The sequence below is a fragment of the Ixodes scapularis genome, unplaced genomic scaffold, assembly GCF_016920785.2.
Source record: "Ixodes scapularis isolate PalLabHiFi unplaced genomic scaffold, ASM1692078v2 PGA_scaffold3__209_contigs__length_174095766, whole genome shotgun sequence".
In the NCBI taxonomy this organism is placed as follows: domain Eukaryota; kingdom Metazoa; phylum Arthropoda; class Arachnida; order Ixodida; family Ixodidae; genus Ixodes; species Ixodes scapularis.
This window is the reverse complement of record NW_024609868.1, coordinates 41,238,561-41,244,738: the sequence shown is the minus strand read 5'-3', so window position 1 is coordinate 41,244,738 and position 6,178 is coordinate 41,238,561. Positions and strand designations below refer to the sequence as shown.

General features: G+C 45.8%; 1 non-coding gene across 1 annotated transcript; it reads right to left on the bottom strand.

Annotated features, from left to right (window-relative positions):
* Positions 1 to 3,341: 3,341 nt before the first annotated feature.
* On the bottom strand, positions 3,342 to 3,414 carry Trnat-cgu. The gene has a single exon. It is a non-coding gene; the product is annotated as a tRNA-Thr (tRNA).
* Positions 3,415 to 6,178: the final 2,764 nt, after the last annotated feature.

Here is a 6,178-nt window from a genome sequence, read left to right as displayed (position 1 = left end):
CCTTTGCCGCAAAAGATATCTTTCAAGGTACTCACAATGCCGCTGGGTAAATTCCTAGACGCACGGTAGTTCAACTAATAAAACCGCGCAGGTGCACCACACGGACACACACACGTATACTGTCAGTAGCACGCTTAGCGAAAACCACGACCGCGCGGAACGAACATCCGCCGCCGTAGAGAAATCCCGGGCACACTCACGATGTCGTCCCTGATGCCGTCGCCGCGGGTACTCCTCCAGAGCGAGACGTGGTGCAAGAAGGTATATATGGACTCTTGTAGGTTTATTTTTTATGGTTTTTTTTTGTCTGAATTAAGAGTTGCAGTTTTGTTACAACCCCCCTTAGAACTTGAAGGACACATAAATCTAGGTGCTCAAAATGATTGTATTTTAACATTTTTTCAGTGGGATTTCGTACCTAAAATCATCATCCACAGCCGTTTGCGCTGTTCTTCATCAGTCGTTGTCTTGTTGCCGTGTCTGGTACTTCCACAAGCAACTAAACAGCTGGTGTTTGTTCTCCTAATATTTGCCATCTCTCCTCACATTTGCAGTGCTATAAATGAAAATGAAGTGTGCGGTTGTGCTCCAAGAGCTCTTTTTGCTTCTCCAAAATGAACTTTTGGCTGCTCAAACAGCTGCTCCAAAATGGCTATGACCAATCACATCACTGCTTTTATCACCTGACCCAACTCTTTGCGCGTGGGTATGGCCGGGAGCGTGATGATGTGGCAAAAGAGAGGCGTATGACTAATCTAACGAGGACGTAGCTTCCACCACAGTCTCAGCTTAGAGGTGAATGGAGTATGGTAGCTGCAGCACTAATTATCGAAATCTGCCATTATTTGGGCACACACTGTGGCTGATGTTGCTTGATGTTACAGAGAAAATTGCCTCATCTCAATTAAGCTTATGCGAAATTGCTTGGTAGTCTGACAACACTGAGAGCGTCACTGTTTTAATGTTAGCAAGCCTTGTCGGTACTGAAGCACGGTGGAGGGCAGTGTGTGATGGCGCGGCAGCTGGGTTTTCCGCCTTCTGGCCATGGAACGGGGACGAACAGTTTAAACAACCTACCGCAACTGTCTGATGAAACTTTCGGAGGCCTGTGCACACGCTGGCGACAACCCGCAGTGTGTAAGCTTGTACAGCAAAGGCGAAGGACTTTCTCCACTGCTTCGACGAGGTTGTTGCCAGCGTGCACAGGCCTCCTAGAGCTTCATCAGACAGTTGCGGTAGGTTGCTTAAACTGTTTGTCCACATTTCATGGTCAGAAGGCGGAAAACAGCTGCTGCGCCATGGTACACTGCCCGTACGGCTCTCTCCGATGCCTCCACCGTGCTTTGGTACCGACGACGCTTGCCAACATTAAAATGGCGACGCTCTCAGTGTTGTCAGATCACCAAACAATTTTTCATAAGGTCTATTGAGCCTCTTTGACTGGTTGCCATCTTTTTTTTTAAACATGGCATATATCGAAAGCTTTTGGTGCAGTGATTCGTTCAAGGTTGGATGCAAAAGTAACCGGAATGAATTTCTGAAAGGCGGGCTGTTTGTAGTACCAGCTTCCGCCGCTAGCAGCGCTTTACAGCACCTCTTCCGAGCGAGTTTGCCGACTGGCATTGTCTGCTGCAAATATTTTTTCCAAGCACTTCAAAATCTTTTTTTTTCTCTCAATGTCTGATATGAAAGAACAACATGGGGCTGTGAATTATTGCTTTAGGTAAAACTGTGCCAGAAACTCTTGTAATGCTTCAGAGAGCTTACAAGGAAGATGCTAATAAGAAATTGCAAGTGGTTTTCTCGCTTTAAGACTGGTGATTTTTTGATCAATGAGCAACCTCGTTCTGGGCGACCTTTAACCTCCTCAACTGAAGAAGAACACAAAAATATTTGGGCATTGATCACTCAGAGTTTGTTCCTCTTGGTGAATCTGTTAACCAGGTGTTTTACCGGAGAATTTTGCGACACTTGCGAAACTCAGTAAGGCAGAAATGCCCCGATAGGAGGGAAAGGGGGAATGATAGTTCCATCACAACAATGCCTCAGCAGACACTGTCCTGGCATGACACCGCTTCTCAACCTCCCATATTCTCAGGACCTCGCCCCGTGTGACTTTTTTCTGTTCACCCGTATGAAAAGTCTTGAAAGGAAATCATTTTAGGGATGTGGAAGGTCCTTCAAGTCAGACATTGCAAAAAACAAGGAATGATTTTGAAGCGCTTGGGAAAATTCACAACATGCCGCTAGATCCTTAGCAGACGCCGCCGGTCGGCAAACTAACTTGGGAAGGGTGCTGCAAGAGGTAGATGCTCGTACTATGAATCCTCGGCACCCTGAAATTCATTCCGGTTATTTTTGGGTACCCACTCATACTTTTTTTTATTGTTGAAACTCTGGTTTTATGGCGCAGTATCTTGCTTGGTGTAAACCATATCCCTTTTCGTGTTATACATATTTTCAGGTATTCTTTTTTTACAATGGTGAAGTGACTGTGATGATGCATATTTGGATGACTTAATATGTTTGTAATGCATACATAACATTGTTTTTTGGTTAAACGTTCCCTGTTTCCATGTAATTTTTCTGGTTTGTTTCATATTCAAAGGGTTGTTTCTGGCTTTTGAAAGTATCATTACAATAACTATTATAGTTCGATAGTCCGGTGCTGGAAAAAGACTCCTTTTCAGATTTCCATTTCCACAATGTGTCAAAAGTACCTGAAAGGTTGTTTTATGAGTTTTATTTATTTTTTGGAGGAAAATATTTTCAATATAAAATTGTATAATCAGGTTTGGAAAATAAAAGAATACAAACGATTGCCACCTGAGCACTTTGTCTTCATTATAGCCACTTTATATATATATATATACACAGTATAGTTTTGGTTGTAATGTCCTAATGTTTTGAGCTTAATACACTGTTTATATCAAGTGTCCTCATACTTGAAAAGTGCCAACCTTTTGTTGTCAACAGAAAACTGAAAGATTTATAATAATTTGATATCGGTGTACATGTTCCCCAAAAGCAGCACAAAAAAAAAAAAAAAAAACCTTGGCTATGCTAGTTGTTTTTGTTTCTTTTACAGGTACCCCAATCCTTTTTTTTCACACGAGTATAATTTAGGGGATTCTAAAGTGGAGCGAGTAGAGCGACTCATCGGTCAAACGATCAACACGGGAAAGTGTGCCGCCAGCGTTTGCCCGCTACAATTGTCACCTATTCTCAAGCCCTAAATTTAAGTGATGAAAATAATCCCTGGAGAAGGGGAACAAGAGGGACAAAGGACAAACACAAATCTCCAAACACAGCTAGGTGACTGGTGCGCGACCGAAAAGATCCGCCTGGTCCGGGTATCGAACCCGGGACCCCTCCATTACGGGTGGAGCGCTCTACCAATTGAGCTAACCAGGGGTTAGACATCAGGGGGGCTAAGCTCGCCTCCGGCGGGAATCTCTCCGATGCCACGTCACGAGGGAGGGGAGGAGCTTCTTTTGACTCCGCCCCGGCGAGTTTCCCACTCCCCCTCTTACATTTCCGACCCCCCCGGCGGCGGCGAGTTCCCCGGCGTAGCTCCGATTTTTCCCTACGCTCCGCAGTGAAGGGTTTTTATTTTATTTAAATCGGGGGATAGGTGGCCGGCTGGGCTAGCGCACGCCAGCTCGCAGCACGTCGAGCGAAAGGTCCGTTGCAGAACCCAGGATGCTGGGTTCAGTCCCCACCCCTGCCCGTTTCGATGTTGATGAGCATCGTACCGGCGTGCAGTCGTATATCACTACTGCGGGATGGACGTTAAAGACCCCAGGCTAGCGATTGTACGGCACTGCATGGCTAAATTTCTCATCTACAGCTGGGAGAATCTTCCCCGTTGAGGCAGAACAAGTTTTAGGCAGTATCAACATACATACAGCCCAATTTTTTTTATTTATTTAAATCGTAAATGACAAATAAGAATAGGTAACAGCAGGGATGCTAATTATACAAACATTGCTTGGTTGTGGGCTAGTTGACTAGACATTGTGATGATTTGCTGCGCCACGTAGATGCAAGAAAAACGCTCTTGATAAAGATATAAGGATAAAGAAGCCAACTGGGCGTAAGACGTGTCTTTTCGATCGTCCGAAAGCCAGCCGGACCAGTGGCACAGACCATGTCTTCGATCGATATGGTGCTCAGGCTGCTCAGTTACAAGCTGGACCGCAGGCTGAAAGACTCCAAGGCCCGCTTTCGTAACGACCGCCGCTCGGCCAACACTGGCGCCAACCCCTGGAGCCCACCCGCGGGGGTGATGAATTCCCTGCGTCGCCGGTAATTCGGCCGGCTACTATGCAAGTCGGACACGCGAGGAGCCCACTCCAGGTGCTTGAGACCGGTCTGCTAGAAGTAAGCAGCCAACGGCAGCACCGCGAAGACCACAACCGCGAAGAATGCTGTTAGGCCTAACACACATATCCTAATCATCAGAACTTTCATCTTGTATATTACATCATCACATAATCCTCTTCACTAGACGCGGCACCGCGGGCCTCCTTGGTACGGGCTGTTGCCTTTCTGCGGTGCCGCGGCTCTCCTGAGCAAATAAAGATGATTATGATTATGATTATGATTATAAACTTAAGCAGAGTATAGACGAAAAACAACATACAGGAATGGCGCAGACTAACAACTGTGTAATTTCTTTCTCATCTTTCTCCCCCCACACCGCCACACAGCCACAATATCGTTTTTTTTTTTTTTTTTTTTTCAGAATAGGGTGCACGTGGAGCGAAAGCTCGCGCTGTAGAACCCAGGATCGTAGATTCACCCCTACCCCTGCCCTTTTCGATGTTGATGAGCATCGTACCGGCATGCGGTCGTGTATCACTACTACGTGGTGCCCTAGGCTAGCAGTCATACTGCACTGGCTAAATTGCTTATCTACAGTAGGTGACAATTGCGCAATGTTCTGGCATGTTCTCCAGCTGTATAAACAACTAACGGCCAATTTGTTTGTTAAAATACGGTGTGGAAGAAGAAAGATGAGAAAGAAATTACACAGTTGTTAGTCTGCGCCATTCATGTATATTGCTTTTCTTCTATCATCTGTTTTAGATTGAATTTTATCAAGTGCGTTTATCTTGCATCTACGCAGCACAGCAACCCATCAAAATAATTGTAAAAGCCTGTAGGTAATGGTAAATTGCGTTCCTGGTTGCAGATCGCCGTAAAAACACATTTGTTTCTAGGATTCACTTTGTAGAATTTGGATGTAGGATTCACGACGGGAGCGACGGTTCATTCACGGCTCCATCGCCTCAAGTCCGGTTCGCCACGCAGTTCATCGCACAGCCACCTTACCACGTCTTTCGAGAGGCGATAGTGTTGTTGAAAATGTACGTCGTCCATGTCAAACACATTGGCGTGGTTTAAATACCTATGCCGACGGCAAAACACAAACGAAAACGCTGCCATTTTGGACGCTTCTCCCTGATCTCGCGCCCAACTCGCCCAAACTCGCCTAGGTCGGAGCCGGCAAGCTTTTCCTGTCCGCGGCGGCTTCTGCCACGTCACAATGACGTCACCGCATCTCGCCGCGAGTTCCGAATATGCAACTCTCCGACCGCCTCAAACCCTCCGTTTAACGTCACGATCTAGGGAGTGTCTGCGCGTGTCGTCATGCACGGCGCCGACCAATCGCGGCGGACGGAGAGTTTGGCGGAGAACTCGCCTCGATCTCGCCGCGCCGAGCTTAGCCCCCCAGTAGAGCAAACGGGTTTTATCAGCCGCCACCAGTCTAACACCAACAAGGGTGAAGCTTGCAATTTTAAGGTTATGATTATAATGCAATTAAATGCAATTAAATTCGTCATTCTTGTCTAGCTCGCTTGCACATTTGCATTTAATTGCATTATAATCCAATTTAAATGCTTGAGAAATTTAAGCCCAAACATATTTCTATGCAAATTAAAATTGTAGAAACTTGTGTGCCTTTATTTATGGCTAAGGTAAGTACATTCATACAAAAAGAACAATGAAATTTCAAACCAGTAAAAAATTATTGAACATATCAAATATGCTACACTGGGCTTTTCTGCTACGTCCTTGCCAGCTGCAGTCTCGTGGCTTGTGGTATTCAAAGAAACAGTTGCGTCGCTTGCTCAGACTCGGAGTTACAATGCATTTCGCGCACACAACCGTG